The sequence below is a fragment of the Osmia bicornis genome, chromosome 10 (genome assembly GCF_907164935.1).
Source record: "Osmia bicornis bicornis chromosome 10, iOsmBic2.1, whole genome shotgun sequence".
Classification (NCBI taxonomy): domain Eukaryota; kingdom Metazoa; phylum Arthropoda; class Insecta; order Hymenoptera; family Megachilidae; genus Osmia; species Osmia bicornis.
The window spans coordinates 6740552-6759450 of record NC_060225.1 but is presented as its reverse complement, the minus strand read 5'-3'; the positions used below and the strand labels follow the sequence as shown (position 1 = coordinate 6759450).

The window sequence follows — 18899 nt, the reverse complement described above, 5'->3', positions numbered from 1 at the left end:
CATTTGAGGCGTGCATCTGTTATGCAATAGAGAATGTACGATCTGTCGAAAGGTCACTGGATAGAAGAGCGTTTACTTGGTACTGAATTGCAAACAAGTTCTGATATGCAACAGGTACCAAGTGTTAATTCATTTAAAAAAAAAAGAAAAAGGAAAAGAAAAGGGAAATGAAAATGGTAACTTGCAACATCAAATGCAATATTAGTGAAATAAAAGGAATGTAGGTAAATGACAATCACAAATTTTACAATTTTCCATTTATTAACAATTTGCAATGCAAAATAAAAATGAAAACCACTATAATTGAATTGAAATTTTAAAAAATTTTTTACCAAGGAGCCATTTTAGTGCCTTATAATATCTAAAGAATTTATTTAAAAAAATTATTTAGATTAATATCAAAATCAAATGCAGAAATGTTCTATTTCTTTCAACCCAACAGCTCTCGATATAAAATAAGAGTTTAAACCACTATAGTGTCTCCTCGCATGGAAAAGATTAATCTTGAAGATAAGATGACATAATAAAGATGTAAGGGATTAAGGTGTGATCGTGATCGATGGCGTTAAAATTCGCTTAAGCCGTCGAATAAAAGTATACAGGAACAGACGTGAGTTATACGTGGTGAGGTGACTCGAGTTACCTGGTTGGCTCGGTTGAAATCAACAGGTAGCTCTTGCCAGGGGCGTACCTTCGGGAATAGTTCGCGGAGTGTTCAGAAATCGAGGTTGCTTCCTGCATACCGGAACGCATCGCGGATACGTTCACCTTCGGGTAGCATTATTGAATTTCCTACCGTTTTTGGGGAGATCCGGCTTTACACGCGATGTACGTCGATCGATCCCCAAGAGACGTGGTGCATTTAGTGTTTCGTCTGTGAAGACATGAAATTTTCGGCTATCCTGAAACGGAAAGGGATTCTTTCCTTCACGCTTCCACAGGATGCTCTATGTTCGGAATAAATAAAATTCATCCTCGATCAGTGTTAGATATATTTTTCTTTTAAAAAATGAAATTTCATTTCTTTTTAAAATTCACAGTAATCTGGGTGATATTTATTAAATTAAAAATAAATCATTTTTACTCACCAAAATAAAATCAGGAAAATCTTAGAATTTTGAATTATTAAATTCAATTTATGATCTGTGAAAGAGGTGTCCGATTCGATGCCGTAAAATAATGAAAATTCACCCTCGATCAGTGTTAGATATAGTTTTCTTTCAAAAAAATGAAATTTCTTTTCTTTTTAAAATTCATAATAATTTATTAGATATTTATTATTCCTGATTTCACAGCCTCGTTTTGCTAAAAATAGATTATTTTTAATCATTAAAAAAAAGGGAAAATCTTAGAATTTTGAATCATTTTCATTTTACTATCTGTGAAAGAAGTGTCCGATTTGAAATCGCGATATAATTGCGGTCCAATAATGAACTGGCGTCTTTGAGACGTTCTCACGGCGTAAATAACCCTTTAACGACGTGCCGTTTCGCAACAACGAGGACACGTCGATCGTATCCAGAGTAGAGACAATGGTTTTCCAATTTTCTTGGTCGGTTTTCCGGAGCTCGGTTTCATCGCACGCGCGCACCTATTTTCTGCGAGCGAATCGAAGAAACAGCATCTGGTCACAGCAGTTGCCTTTTATGGACACAGACTCGTCCAAAGATAGAGAAAGAGTATTATGTAGAATTCACGATGCGCCTTCGAAAGACTCGATATTGATTCTTCTGATTGGCTCGCCATCGAATCGCTAACAATATGTTGCTTTTCAAACTGTATCTTGTTAGGAAATTTCTCACATAATGGAGCAGATGGCACACAATAATTGGAAGGAATTATTCTAACTTTGTAATTCTAACAGTATGATACATTGAGAATTTTGTTGAGATTAGAAAGTGTTAATTAAGTGAGGGTTCGTGGTAAAAGTGGTACAGAGAAGGGAGTTGTAACTTTTCTCTTTTAAGGTGTCTCATCACTTTAATTTCATAAAAACTTTAAAAATTGCTTTAGGGTCTTTGAGAATGAAAGGCAGAAGTTAATTCTTCTTTAGCATGGTAATTAAAAATTAATTATTATGATACTTTATGCTTAAATTGAGTCTTCCAGAATTTCTTATTTTTATTTATTTTTATAAATGTCACACTTTGTTTTCATAGAGATTCATTAGCATAAAAATACTTTGATAATTTTAATACTTAATTTAACCCTTAAAGAATATTAATCTAAAATTAAATGTATAATTCTTAAATAAAAGAGTTTCATATATCACTGGAATAATTTTTAAAAGGAATCGTGTAAAATGTAGAAAATTAAAATAATGTGAGATACAAAATTAAATTAAAATTGGAGCTCTCTCCAGAGTCCGCTGTTTTTGGTTCTCTCCATGGTCCGTCCTCCGAGAAAATTATGAAAAATTAAAAAATAACACCAGGTTATTTCCAAATTATCAGTGCCATAAAATAAATTAAATATTAATTAATTCTTTCGAAATAAAAATATAATAAGCAATCAAATATTAAATAAAATAATTCTTTCATATATAAATGAAAAACGAAAATCATTAGTACTTTACAGTGTTTGATACCATCTTTTATTCTCAACCATTTCCACAAAATTCCATTCGTGTTTTCGAAACGGTCATGTTAAACGTAGTTCTCTTCTACGTTATCGTCGTTGTTCGAGTACGATCTCATCGGCGTCGAAAGTGTCCCGTTTAATCGACGAATCGAACGACGAGATTGAAGTCAGGCAAGCAAAACTAGAACCATTTAATGTTTCCCCGTAGCAAGGGAATAAATCCAAGTTAGAGATGCGCTTGTGTGTCGGTTGATTCGCGAACTGCAAACACGTAGCGTGATCCGCGTCCTGGCGCGGCACCTCGTAAATCTGGATTCGACCCGTCGCGTCGCGACGCTTGGATCCATCGGATTTCTCCTGCGCGATTATCATGGTGAACGAATCGCGTCTGTCACTCTTTGCTTTCCTCTTTCCCGACATATCGATGGCTTATTGCAACAATCTTCCGTGTATTTTGAATACTACGTGTTTCTACTTCTTCCTGTGTTTTCATAGGTAGATTTAGATTTTGGCAAGCGTCAAAGAAAAACTTTCTATTTCCTACCTTATAACAAAAGGGGCTCCAGCCCTGGCTTTCACTTTCCAAGGGACCCCGCCATAAGCCTTCTATTTATTATGTAAAGAAATATTTAATTTCATTTGGAATAAATTTTAATTTTTGAATTTATCAACCAACCCTCAAAAATCTTAATTCGCTACTGATTGTTAGTATTATAATAATATTTTTCTTTCAGTTATATGGGAATATAATTTGAAATACAGTTAGCTCTATAAATTCATTTTAATAAAATTTTGAAGAAAAATTGTTTAAAATTGAGTTTCATTATAAGATGAATAGGGAATAAATTTTTCCAATGAATTTCACAGTGGATCGTTTGATTAATCGTCGAATTAACTTTCTTTCTCTGTGGTTGGAAAACAGAATTCAAGCACAGTATCCCCTGTTTGTTGTACGAGGCGACTAAAAGGGGTTGTTATGCATAGGGTTGAACACTTTCCAGCCCTACATCGAGAATGGGGTTGTTACTGGTTTTCGTAATTGGTATTCAATCTTGCTAGACTGAAGGTACATTTTTTCATTCGTATCACTTGTAACTGATTTGTAAACTTTGTATAATTTGAAAGCTATTTTCTAACATTTTTCTAAGTGCTATTTTGGAATATGTTTCTGTCATCAAATCATTTTATAATTTTTAAGAAAATTACTATTAGTAATATTAAAAACTAGAAGCATATTATTAAAGAATTAAAAAGCAATTCTAATTCTAAAATTTTTTAATTAAAAAAATTTAGTATGTTGATTGTTATGGGAGCCACTGGTGATTAACACCATAATTTTAATAGAACCTAATACTTAATTTAAAGAGAAAGAAATTAAATAAAATTCTATCTAACATTATTATTGGATTTTATGATAGCAAGTGAAATTTGAAAAAATTTCAGATGCATTTTTCAATGGCAGTGCTTGTAGCAAAAGGGTTAATGACTATAATACACCATCTTAAACCCCGTAATTCATCGTTCGTCTGTTTCTACCCTCTCTGGTGGCCATGATTTATCGCTACGAAAGAAGATATAAAGGCTCGAAGCTAGCTATAGTCTCGTTGAATTATCGTTGCACATGTCGGTGCATCTCGGTGCATCTCGGTTAGTTTGCTTCGTTGCATAAGTTTTTACGGGAGGTCAACTGTGCGATCGAATTGATAACTTGAAGCTGACTGGATGTCGAACTTGTTCCAAGAGATGCACTTCGAATTATAGTGAGTGACATTGCACACACGATAAATCGACTTTGTTCGAATTCCTGGTGCATTTAATTCTTTCATCTCGGTGCATTTAATTCTTTCACCTCGATGCATTCAATGTCGCGTGATAATGGGATCATCGTTAATTCTGGTTTTTATTGTGCTTCGAATTTGCTTTTCAATAGATTACAATACCTATTTTATAGAATCATAAAAAGTGTTTAATTATAAAATATTTAAAACTTAATTTTCAATTGTTATTGTAAATTTATTCTTATTCCAATATTACAAATTTATTGCAATGTTATTTTTATTATGATATTAAACAATTTATTATTAGTTTATGAATTTTATTTTGTATACTGTTAGCAGTTGAATTTCAAATACTTTCACTGAGGAATTATAGACTGTTTGAAAATAAACATACATCAGTCGCGCCTTAGTGCTCGAACAGGTCGGTCGTGTTTCGCTTATCAGATTTATTTTAATTTTCAAGGTATCTTTATAACAAGGTTCACTTGATCGTATTTAATTAGTATTACGATGTGTTGGCTGATGCTGTCGATGAATATTAATCTTGATGAATATTTATTCAATGAATATTAACAATGTAACGTGTCTTTGAGTGACAGAGTTGATTAGAATTATGGTAGAGATGATAGGTAGTGCTGAGGACTAAAATGATGTAGTTAGTAGAAAACTTTATTGATTTAATTACAATTTTATTATGAATATAATAATGTAATGATTTGTAATAATTTTGATATTTTGGTAATAACGTGAAATAATTTATATTATATTATTAAATACCATTGCGTTTAATTAAATAACAATATGTAACAGTATTAATTCTACAGTACCTCAGGGGCATACATAATTACGTTGTAATGAACGGTAAACGGTCCTAAAACAAACATCGCTGTTTATACTTCTAATAGTGCTGCATTTACTATGAAAATCACTGTACGAATAATGTGTAGATTGAAACTATTCAATGAAATATAATAAATATTATTTATTTTGCGATTTTCTATATATTAAATTCAATTCTTCATTAAACAGTGATGATGTCTGTGAATTCATTACAATTTTAAGAGTTTCATATTATCAGATTTCTTTATAAAATGTTAATGATTTGATAGAGAATCAGTGTTCTGTAATTTAATACTTGTTTTTGAATAGAAAAAAGGTAATACAAAGTAATTATAAATCATTCGAAATTGCAATTAGTAAATAAATCACACTTACGAATTAATGATATTGCCAAAACTAAAGATGTAAAATCGCCAAAATTTCATTAAGAAGTTATGATTTTTAATTACATACCGTTCTTCGAAACGTTGAATTCAATAAAATTTAATAAACGCCGACTAACCCGTTATCCAAATTATTCCGTGATAACTTTCACGTGCATCCGAGTAACTTTTCACGTGACGTTTTCCATGAACATCGCGAATTAATTAATAATTCCAGAATCCGTCGCGACGCATGCCATGTTACTTTCTCATAAGTCACGGCTGTTTGTGACGTTAATTAAATGCAAGAAAACGAAAGTGGATATAATCTTGTTTAGCTAGATTGCGAAAAATTACATAATCCTCTCCAGACTTTAATTTACAAAATTTAACATTTACATTTATCGGATAGTTTGAATTATCCTGTGTGCATCAGAATTAAAAATATATCGTAAAGTGTATGAATTTTTTTAAATATTTCATAAATTACATTTCACAATATTTTTAGAATATTTGTAAGTATTTTATATTTAAAATAGTCAAACATCGTTCGCTTTAATTCGGCTAGTTACAAATTAGGTTGGAACTCTTTAGGGTGTTTAAAATTTAGTATTTATGTTTTATTCAATTTCTCTGGGTGCAGCGTGTTGTTTATCCGTGTCACGTTTGTCGCGAGAAATTCCCGCGAAAATTAGCCAGCAGGGATTCCGGCAGGGCGGAACATTCGTCTCGCGAGTATTTTCACGTTCCACCGCGACGACTCGTCACGGCTGTTAAGAGTACCCGCTACTCGGCATCGCGAGTTAATTAATAATCTCGTTATTCGACGGGACGCGCGCGTACACCTTCTTTTACACGGTGAGCTTTGAATTAATTCAAGAATTAAAACCCTCTTTTTCCCTATTTTCTATAACATTATTATATTAGATGAATTATATTCTATGTGGTAAAAGAAGAAAAATCTGTGAAACAGTAATATTTTTATTAATAAAAAAAGAAAATAATTAGGCCCTTTCATTCGTTCCTATTTTTTTATTGCTTACAATGTATAGTTATTTTGCATTTTGGAGATATGTCATATTCTTGGGTGCTAGAGCACCCATAGCAAATTCTTGAGACATTCATATAAAATAAAAATATATAGTGAAGTTATTCCCTATCTTTTCTATTATCTAGTATTAGTTTGCAAAGAAATATCTCTGTCATCTTAAGCATTAACACCCTTAGAGCACCCTTAGCATCCATATTTTTCAATAGTGAAAGAATTAAAAAATGAAGTGATTTTCTCCATCAGACCAAGTTGTATGTTCAGAATATATTTTTCTGGAAATGAATCCTTAGAATACCAACAGTATACCTAAAGCAATTTTCAGAAGCATCCATCTCCATATCACGCCGTAAGCAAATTTCACGAGCAACCATACGTATCCTCCAGTAGTATTTCAAGAATTTTACAATTCCAACTATTTTCTGACCTTTCTATTGCTTCATATTCCGTATCCTCGGTATGTTTTTCTAAAAAGGAATCCATAGAACAGCCTCGGTATACATTCCAAGTAATCTGAACAAATTTCCCAGTAACATTGCAAGAACTTCACAGCACAGCTATTTTCTAACGTTTCTATTACCTAATATCTCGTAACCACAGTTTATCTTGACGAGAAAAAGAAATACATGGGATAGGTCAGAGGAAAATAAGCAGATGCTTTGCGAGATTTGTAGCTGGTGCTTCTAATGGAATTCATTGGAGCTCGCTGGCGTAAATGTAAAGTAACAGCTTCTGTATTCCAACTACCACCATTCTTGGCTTCGTGCGCTCTAAGATGATCTCTAAAGCGTCTCCTAGTTCCGTAATACCGGCTACATTTCCCTCGGTGTTTAGCCCTACCACTGCACCGAAATATCGACTTCATTTCGGATGCAGCTGGGATATTATCTCGGACCTGGATTCCATTACAAGGAAGCGTTCAACCAGGTTGGATTAATTGGTCCTTTAAACTCACTTAAGAAAGTCGAATTTTTACATTTATTTTTAGAAGAAAAATGAAGAATTTTGATTCTAATTACAATCTAACATTTTGCTAGATTTTTGCCATTTTTATTGGTCCTCTAAACTCACTTAAGAAAGTCGAATTTTTCATTTATTTTTAACAGAGAAAATAAGAATATTACACCATTCTGATTCTAATTTCAATCTAACACCATTATTAGATTTTTGCCATTTTTAAATTCCCCTTTTCCCTTTGTCACATTTTCATTAAACACCCTTCTAAAGGACGTCACAAATCCCATTATCTCCCTTATTTATTTAAAAAATTGAAACTTGTTTTATTCAACCCAATATCAACAGAATAATTCTCCAATCCATGTCTCTTAAAAGGTTCATCACTTTTGAACATGATTTGATTGACGAACAATAAACACTCATCGGGTAGATTCAAATTGGGTAGGACAATTACAAATTAACTTGTAGATAGCTGGTCATTGTGCCATCGATTCTATTGTCTTGTGAGTTACGGTGGTGCTGTTCGATCGTCCAAGCAGATCTATCGTCGTCGAACAAGTTAAAGTGCTTCCGATGCTTGGCTGGAACTTGCATCGACTAATTGTCCTCCACTCGATCCAACCCGATCGACCATGCGAACTCGATACACCCTCCCCCCCCGTGTATGTTTGCCAATCGATAGCAGGCTCGTCGATTGTCGAAACTCGTCGATTAAATTAGCGTCCAGCCAATTTTCCCTGGACAACTTTATCGATGCTAACCGACTGACTCACGATATTAGCCGCTCGAGGGATACTGTTGTTTGTTCCATGCTTTAATTGGTCGTCATTGGTAGTCGTTAATGGTAATCGATGTATTGTTGAGAGGGGACGCTGTTAGTAGTGTGTGAATTATTTTCAACGAGCGATTTTTATTATTATTCGGGCAGGTGATTGAAATTGTTTGAGATTTTTAATTTTAAATGGTATTTTCTGAAAAGGATCTCTTGGAATTTAATTAATATTTAATTAGTCATTTAATTTAGGATTAAAATAGGATCAGGAAAGGTCAAATAAATAATTCACCTAATGTAATTACAAAATATTATATTTCAATATTAGTTAAAAATACAATTTTTCTATTTGCTACTTTATGCAAATAATATCATTTTAATACTATATAAACTTTTCTTTAATATTTCCTTCATTTGATTCTTCCATAATATTACATTTGTGGTGGTAGTTATCTATGCCTGACATATCACTGATTTTTCTACTTACTGAAGTTCATTCCCAGTAGTGGCGAACGTATATAGTCAGACATATTCAAATTCTAATTATCAAAGATAGTTGCTTTGCAAATTCGAGCTTCTAATTTCTTTTCTTATATTAATAATATAATACTAACACTATTCAAATTATACTTTTCCATTTTTTTAATTTAATAATTGAATTACATAACATTTTAGAAATCAGTCACTAATATTAGTAATCTAATACTAACGCTATTCAAATTACTTCTTTCCATTTTTTTTTAAATTTAATAATTCAATTATATTTCATTTGATACGACATTCGACCTGTTAATAAAAAGTTTCCAAATACCAGGGATACTTTTCTGAGCTATTTCACCCGATTGAAACGCATCGTTTAGTATAACTGAAATATAGTCGGCTCAACGAAGCTGAAATCCATTCAATCAAGTCGAATAATCGTGTATTCAGCTCGTCGAGACGAGAACAGCTAGTACTCGGTTAGAATTTCTTACGCAAAAATAGCCTCTGTTTCGTCGTGAACAAGGGAGGGGTGGTATCGAAGGAAAACGTTGCGGGGGTGGAATGGGAATAGGGTGAACCTGTTTGCGTGCCAGTTGATTGGGGTATCCTTTTGAAGAAGGGAGGAAACTGGTGCAAGAAGGAAGTCGAAGAACGGTGGCGGGTCCAGAAACTAGCTTTCGTCTAGCATTTCTCATCCCTCGGCTCATCTTACGGTCGATATTCGCAGCTGCTCGCACGAACCAACGCCTAAAGTCGGAAATAATCTTGTGCAGTCGGCGGTGGTGCTGGCCACACCAGACCTCCTTTAATTTCTATCTTGCTGTGTGAACTCGTTTCCACGCGATGAGAAACGCGTTCGGATGAGGATCGTGGTTTATTCCGGGGAAAATTATATTGTAATTTCTGTGATATCGCTGGAACACTTGTACGAATATCAATTATTCTTCGCGTCCATTTGCTAACAGATTTTTGGCCAATTAAGGCCAAACCTTGACCAATTTGACAGAAAATAAAATTGCGAAATTTCGGTCCAGAAAAATATTTTCATTATTTAGAAATAAAAGAAACTATTTACCATTTATTTCTAAATAATGAAAATATTTTTCTGGACCGAAATATCTTAATTTTATTTTTTAATTATATTATTAGGCCACATCGATGACTTCGACCAATAGAAACACTTTTTTCATCAGAATTTTTTGTTTTTGAAGACTGAGATATGTTAGATTTTTATCCGAAGTTTCAGTATTCCAGTATTATTTCTCAATTTCAAGTGAAAATTCTTGGAGTCAAGTTTTTCTATTTCTTATGGATCGATCAAATAAATGATCGATCTCATTGGAAAACGATCTAGGAAATCGTCATTCAAGGGACGATGATGATGAATCGAAAAGGAAACTGTGCTGAAAAACTGGCAGGATACATTTTTGTTCAAAAGATGACGTTGACACATCCGGTAGGAAAAAATATGAAATTAATTCTGCACCAGGTTGACGTTTCATCGATCTTCCAAGCAGACTATAAATACTTCAACGGAATATATATACACAATATTCTTCCCCTTTCTGTTTTTTAAGACAGTACCTTATTTTTGTTCATTCACGATGTTTAACTTGAGTTTCAAGCAGGTAAAATGGCTAAAAAAAAACGTTGATAGGTACAAGTGCAAACAGGAGGGTTTTCAAGGGAGGGATAAAGTTGTTAGGATCGTAAAAAATTGTTCTGTCCCATCTGCCAGTATCGATCGTCGTTGCCTCGATATTACAGGGGTGGAAACTGTTTCTCCTGAGGGATGGAAATCCTTCCTTCTACATCGGCAACGGGAAAAAGAAGAGGGAATGTTTTGTGTGTGGATATTACAGAAATTTTATGCCCAACATATTTTTCTTGCAAATGTTATTCCTGATCGTCTAAATTCTTTTTTGGGATAAACTTAGAACTAGATTTGTTATGTAAATTTAATTTTTAAATTTAATTTTGATTTGGGAATTCTTTTAAATAATCTTCTGACACAAATTTCGACCAAAACGAAGATATTCAAGAATAGAAGAATTTATTTAATTAAATAAATTTGTATCTTGAATAAAAAGTTATTCAAATAATTATAACTTCAATTGGTTGTTTGAAAATAGGAAAAATCAAAGGTTTTTATTCAAAGATCTATAAATAAACTTTCGTTCAAAGAAAAGATTCATTTGATTTTTAAAAATTTTCATTTTATTCAAAATATGTATCAGAAGATTATTTGTAATAATTCCTAATTATGTTTCTAAAGTATTTTGGAGAACGATTATGATTTGTGAAAGTGAAATTCTCTAATATTTGATTAAAAAATGCCATCCCTCAGTGATCAGCAGCCCTAGAGAATAAATGTAGTATGGAATTTTTGGAATTTTCGATAACCATTGTATGAGCAGTACTTGATAATTAGGTATTCAAAGCAACAAAATAGGGCAACATTTTGACACACATACTATGGTCTGCATTGTTCTCAAATTGCAGCATAGTTTATCCTGAATTTCATTATTACTTTCATTAATTAATTAATGAAATTCGAATGAAAATATTTTCAGCTCTAGAACTCAGATCAGTTTACCCAGGAATTTGATAAACAAATAAGTTACTAATTAATCGACATATTTTTAATTAGATTAAATATCAATTATTCCATCCAATAATTCCATCAAATTTTCAAAATACATAAATCTATTCGCTGAAATCATCCAACAATTTAATTGAAATCAACACAGATATTATCCTTTATGAACAAGGTACAAATGTTCCTCGTTAATCCTTCAAACGCAGTACTGCTATTCGCTCAATAATTTTAGGGCAATTAATTTAATGAGCAAAATAAGCCGGTTCTACGATGAAACTTGAATAAATAACCTACTTATCACCACTAATTTCACCAGTTAATCTTCTAAAAAAAAAATCTTCTATTTTTGAAAAAATAAATTGAAACCTGAGAGCAAAGATAAAGAAAAAGAAATCGTAAAGCTGATAACACGAGTCATGCTCTTTCTCTTTGAAAACATTCGATAGAAGAGAGATAATAAAAGTGATAACGAAATATTCTTGGTTTCCACGTGGTTGGTCGAATCGATACTCCAATAGTGGTAGGAAGCTACGTCTACACGTTGATGGTCCTCGATATAAAACCATCCTTCCCTTCTTCTCGCGGCTCCTCCCCACGTGCCTGTAAAAACACAATTTCCTTTCTGTTCGGGGGAGAAAGTTTCTTTCGCCGTCGAAAAGCTGCGAGATCGGGCTTCATAATTGTAAGAATTACTCGACCAGATCATTTCCAACGTGACGTCGCGTTTGGCGAATGCTTTTTGTTCGCGAAACCCGAAGTTCGCTGTCTGTATTGACTTTTCGGGTTGGACGATAGACTTTTAAGACGTCTTTCCTCTTTCACTTTCTTTCTCTTTTTTTACGTGTCTTTGGGAATAATAGGAATCTTGGAAGTTTATCAGATTATGGAACTTGAAGTAATTACGGAAAAAATTGATTTATTAGATGAGGTATTAATTAGGAATAAATTTTAGAGATTAATTTTACTAAATTGTAAACTAAGTAATTAATTCATTTTTATTATAGTGATACAATAACATCTTAATTACTACAGATTATTAGCGATCCCAATTATAAAATAATTAAGTAATCAAAGAAATAATGTTTAGATTAAATATTGTTAGTGTATTCTTCCCTGCCGTGTCGATGGGGTGACGTGCGTGCATTTAGAAGATTGAAGCTCGAGATGCGTGCAGTGGGAATTGTCTTGTATCCCTGTGATCAGGAAAGAGCTGCAGGTGAACACGAGGTGCGTGCATTGGAAATTGCCAGCGGGCCTGCCCTGTATCCCTGTGATCAGGAAGAAGCTGCGAGTGAACGCCAACGATTAACAGCAACGGCACCGAGGTGCAAATTACATATCATTTGAATGATCATTCAAGGTTTTTTAATTGTGTAATTCAACGATAAAGTTCCATGTGACCGTCTTACTTTGTATTGCGTTTAATTTAACGATAAAGTTCTCTCTTTTATATTTCACTTACTTTTCTTGTAAGAATATCAGGCTCCTTCCCCGCATTGACTGGGGCTTTTTACTGCCGATATTCATTAGGTTGAGTCATTGAATTTCAATAAAGTTCGTTTATTTATTTATCATCTAATTATCTGTGTTTTATTTTGGTGAATAATCAACCTTCCTAATTCCACCTCACCTCCTATTTCACCCGATTAATTTTAGATATATTTGCGAATAAATATAAACTAAAAATTTTAATGTAAAATAAAAATCCATTCAATTTCCCAAAGAAGACATAGTTCACTCTGTTTTTAACATTTAACATCCTTTAATAAAGGAACTCGTTTATTGCAAAAGACATCCCATATGTCAGTGATTCGTAACAAAGTACCATCCCCTTTGTCGTTAAAAGAGCGTTCATTTATCTTGTCAATCGTCGTTTATCTACAGAAGAATTTCACGTGAAATAAAGGCTGGGAGAACGGTCGCGTTCAAGACACACGATCGACGATATTGCTCTGCTTTATTGCCCAATAATTTGTGTATTCAAAACGCCCGGCAACCTACGTCGAGGAAAGGCACAAAGAGCTCGGTTGCTTCCAATTTGTTAATGGCCGACGTCAAGAAGAGAGAATATCCGTGGAACCTCCATAAAGTCGCAGTTTGCGATCCTTCCCCTGGACAGTATCGCAATCGCTGGCTACGTTTCTGCCTTCAAACGCGATTTGCCGACGATTCGCGTTTATTATCCTCCTTTAATACTAAAAGAGAACGTTCTTTTTTTACGAGACAGCCAAATTTTTCCGTTGATCCTTGCCAGATCATTCTTGGAAAATGGTATGTATAATGTACGGGCTTGGTGAGCTAAAATGAGATTATTCAAAGGATGATAAATAATAAATTCCTGAATTGATTAAACAAGGACTAAATATCCTTTGATATCAAAAATTATACGCAGTCACTCAGTCAGTGTCTCGAGCTGAGCCTTGCCATATTTCAGCAACAGAAGAGCTGCAAAGGGAGGGGTTGATCCGGCCCTCCCTTCAGGGCCATTGGTATCTGGAATCTGGCACCGGGTGAGATCCCCGCTGTCGGCAACAAGATAGGTTGCCGAATAAAAGTACCAAGCCAGAGTAACAATTATTCAGTCTTACAGCGACCGCCGAAGAGTGCGGTCGTGTCATTTTCTCAACTTATTGAATAAGTTCATAGGAGGTGCAATTTGTGATTTTATACCCCTTCTGGGTCTCGGATTACCATTCCTATTATCTATTATTTTAGCCTCATTTGTTTTATTATTATTTTTTTTTCTGTATTCCTTACATACCTGCATTCCTTATATACCACACCCTACATCTCTGCTTCTCTAACATTCCTGCAACCCTTACACCTCCTTATCGCTTACATCCCAGCATCCCTTATATCTCTGTATCCCTTGCATCCCTACATCAGTCACATCTTTGCATTCCTCACATCCCTATATTCTTTACGTCCCTGCATCCCTTAAATCCCTCCATCACCCACATCCCTGCATCCTTTGAACTTAATTTTTCACAAAAATAGCGCCCCCTGGCGGCAGAAAAAGGAACTAAAGTACGAATAAATTTTGCGCCCTCTGGTTTTGGAAAAAGGAACTAAATCATGCACAAATTTTGGCCCTCTAGCGGCAAAAATGTGAACTAAAATTTCGACCTCGAATCAGCGCCATCTGGTTTTGGAAAAAGGAACTAAATCATGCTCCAATTTTGGCCCTCTAGCGGCAAATATGTGAACTAAAATTTCGACCTCGAATCAGCGCCATCTGGTTTTGGAAAAAGGAACTAAATCATGCTCCAATTTTGGCCCTCTAGCGGCAAAAATGTGAACTAAAATTTCGACCTCGAATCAGCGCCATCTGGTTTTGGAAAAAGGAACTAAATCATGCTCCAATTTTGGCCCTCTAGCGGCAAAAATGTGAACTAAAATTTCGACCTCGAATCAGCGCCATCTGGTTTTGGAAAAAGGAACTAAATCATGTTCCAATTTTGGCCCTCTAGCGGCAAAAATGTGAACTAAAATTTCGACCTCGAATCAGCGCCCTCTGGTGGCGAAAAAAGGAACTAAATTTGTATAAAATCGCTGGCCTTAAAGCTGCAAAAGTATAAGGGATACAAGGATGTAAAGGATACAGACATGTAAGGGATGGAGGGATGTAAGGGATGTTGGGATATAAAGAAGGCAGGGATGTAAGTGAAGCAGAAATGTAAGGGATGAAGAGATGTAAGGAGTGTCGGGATGTAAGGGATAAAGAGATGTATGGGACGTAGGGATATAAGGGGTGAAGCGTTGTAAGGAATGTAGGGATGAAAGGAATGTAGGGATGGAAAGAATCTATGGATGAAAAGAATGTAGGGATGAAAAGAATGTAGGGCTGAAGAGAATGTAGGATGAAAAGAATGTATGGATGGAAAGAATGCAGGGATGTAAAGGATGCAGAGATGTAGGAGATGCAGGCATGTAATGGATGCAGAGATGTAAAGGATGCAGGATTGTGAACGATGCTTATGTATAAGGAATGCAGGAATATAAAAGATATATATCTTATATACAGTTGATATAAGAGATGAGGCCCTGAAAGACAAAAATATAATAAATAACTGGGAATGGTGAGCCGAGGCCCATGAAGAGGGATAAAATAATAAAAGACTTGGGTGGATGGTCCCTGCGATGCCCACAAATCGGGCTAAAATTATAAACAAAAAGTTAATATAATAGGCGAAGCATACAAGGGTAATAAAGCTAAGAAGATAAATACAGCAAATTAAATGAACGCAGAAAATAAAATAATGGTGTATGTATGTTTAACAGGTAGATCCGCACCCCTCGGCGGTCGGTATAACACTGAACGGGTTTCACTTCGCTCTAGGTTGAACGGTTGTCAACGGTGCCACCGCCATCTACGTTTCCATTTATTTATCAAAATTTTATTTATTTAATGCTTTAAATTTGTAAATCACCGCTCTTTTTTAATTAATCCGCGTCGGTAATGATATTGTCTTCTTTTTTTAAAGTTTAAATTGTAAATTAAAATGTTGTAGATGTTTGATTTGTGTTAAAAACAAGAGATTTTGTCAAATAATTGAGTTAATAAATTGAAAATGTTGTTATGTGTTTAATTTAATAAAGATGAAACAGTTATTGAATGTTGTATAGATAAATATTTGAGAAAAGAAGTTAAGTGCATGAAATAAATAAAATGAGAAAGGAACTTAAGTAAATTAAGTAAATAACTGAGAAAAGAAATTATGTGCATTAAATAAATAACTTGGAAAGAAAATTGGGTAAATTAAATAACTCAGTTGCCTTCTTAGAATGATTTATTTACCAAAGTGTATAAAGTGAATACAAATTTGTCAATTATTTTAATAATTTTACAGTCTTAAAAAAAGCAAAGGTAAAATCAAATGTTCCTCTAATTTTACAATGGAGCATATTAATAGTAATACTACCAGTGATATAAATACAATAATATTAATAACCAAAGGTAATTAGTATCCGCAGCGTTCGTAACAAATCTGTTAATCAATTTCTATTAAATTAAAAACAGAAATTATTTCTCAATGGTGTAAATGACTGACGTTCGGACATTTAGCAACAGAAAAGAAATGAAAGAACGGAAACGTATATAGCTAAGTGGGGTCCCGAGGGATGACAGGGCGATATTTAATAAATTAAAGGGAACACAGTCAGCTTCTATTTTCGCGGCGATAGCGGCGCGTGTAATCATTATACGCCGGCAAAAGGTAACGCCTAGGGGAGCCCATTACGAGTTTCATAAATTGCCGGGTGAGCCCCTGGGAGTAATCTTAAATAACGAGTATGAAAACGGCCTTTAACGGAAGCGAAGAGTTCCTGCAACTTTCTCAAGGACATTTTATAACGCTTCTTCTGAATCTTCGCTGAGACGATTCTACTGCACTTTGACAAACGTAGCCGCCACCGCTGCAAATACGACAGCAGGTAGGAATGTGTTTCTTCAGAAATGCCGAATTAGACCCCACTGACACTTCTTAAAGAAACTCTTCAAAATTCATTTCTTTGGTTCGGTAATAAAATTTTCTTTTTCCTATAACAAATTTTTATAGAGCAAATTACCTCTTATGTATATATTTTTCTTTATTTTTCTAAAGTATTATTCTTCTAAAAATTTCTATTATTTTTTTAAAGTTAAATTTCTCAAAAGATGCCTACAGTGATATTACATTTTTATTTTTCTTCTAGGACAGAGAAGAGCTTTCGAGATTTCGTCAATATTGAAATTAATTTTTGCAAATTCAATCTTCTGCAAATGTGGCAGCTTGGATAAATATTTGAAGAACATTAAATTTTAATTTTATTTTTGCTGTATCTAATTTTATGTAACTGAGGAATGAAAATACATATCGATTTGGAAAATATATTCCTGGTGTGTTTATTTTATATTAATCACAATTTTTATAAAAGTGCATAAAAATGCATTCGGTGCATTCGAAGATATTGCCCGACACTTGATGCATAAACAAACAGTTGAAATACTAAAATGAGCTGAAAAGCTGTTGGTTCGAACTCCGAGTTTCAGAAATCTTGTTTCGAATTTTCCTTCTTTCTCAATTTCAAATGAAATTTGTACCAGCTCCAGGATTCACTTCTCGATCCTACCATTCGAGGCCACGACACTTGTCACCGATAGGAAAATCAAGTTTCAACTTTTTATCAAGATAGAGGGATATATTTCGCAACGAAGGTGAACGAAACGAATAATGGTACCGAATAGAAATGAATATGGCATTCACGTAGAACATACAACTTTCTTTCGTCTCGGCATTTGATTCGAAAGATTCTGAAAGTCTGGTTGACGTTACCCTGAATCAAACGACTTCCTCTCGTCGATAGTTACCAAGTTTTTAAGAAGACTTAAAAGGAACTTTCTCCTTCTTTTTTTTATTTTACCCTGTACCGACAAGGAGTGCCCGTTTAAAAGTTTTCCAACTTTGATATCGTCCAACAATTAATGTTTGGAGAAATATAAAAGTTTGATTGCAAATGTTAAGAACTTGTTCTTATAAAAATTTTAGAATGAATTATAAGATTTTATATAAATGTAATATATTTATTTTCTCATTGATTTTATAATCGATATTTCTAGAAAACATTCCTATATCGATAGTTCTAAAAATTACTCCTACATTTATGATTGTTTTGTAAGTAAGGCACGTTCATAACAAAGTTGTGGACGTTAATGACTCCTATCATTAGGGTTGGCATGATGCCTGTTATCGGAGTCCAACAGGTTATCATGACACCTAAGAGATTCATGGCAATTATCGTGCTCGTTACTCCTGTAATTGTGCCTGACATTTTGTACACTTATACTACTTACTGAGGATAAAACTTCTACTGAAAGTTCCTCTGGTTCTACTGAACTTTACAGTTTTATCATCTACTCTTATCAGTTATGAAAGCTCTTCTACATTGTTTATATACATTAAAAATATACGAAAGAATTATTAAAATTAATTGTATAATTGTTAAAAATAAAATGTATTGTCAATACAGTGTTACATGGATTTAAATTAATTATAATACTATTAGAATACCATTTTAAATACCAATTTTATTCTTTTATTTTAATTTTACTATAAAATTTTTCTAATAAAATAATTAACCAATATTAATTATATTTTCACTATTTGTTTTAATATCAAAGATGCTCTGTATTAAATAAAACAGTAATAAATTAGCAGTAAACACATATTATCAGCGAGGAAAACGAATTTTCCTGAATTCCTTAGTATAGCAAAGAAAAACAGCCCAGACTCGTCCCCGATTAAATACCAAGGGTAACATTTAGGGGTTGTTACCCCGACGCTGCGTCTTTACGCTTCTCCCCCATTCTCTCGCGGCTGGTGATATTTCGTAAGGGCGAGGGTCCAACGAAATACAGTTAACCTAGCGGAAGATATTAGGTTCACCCTGAAATTAGACCGCTCGTGGCTGCCAAGGGCGAGGAGAGTGCAACCCCTACAAA

General features: G+C 33.9%; 2 protein-coding genes across 8 annotated transcripts in view; one reads left to right on the top strand and one right to left on the bottom strand.

Moving 5' to 3' along the window:
- Positions 1–18899, top strand: part of LOC114871266 (furin-like protease 1) — a 177503-nt gene that overhangs the window by 88312 nt on the left and 70292 nt on the right. The window lies entirely within an intron of this gene.
- Positions 11008–18899, bottom strand: part of LOC114871265 (dynein intermediate chain 3, ciliary-like) — a 31896-nt gene continuing 24004 nt past the window's right edge. Inside the window, exon 13 of one of the 2 annotated variants that reach the window (XM_046287632.1) lies at positions 11008–12019. The gene's annotated coding sequence lies outside the window, so the exon portion shown is untranslated. Of the gene's footprint in view, positions 12020–12522; positions 12688–18899 lie in introns of those variants that run through there. The other variant, XM_029176945.2, reaches the window with a different exon arrangement.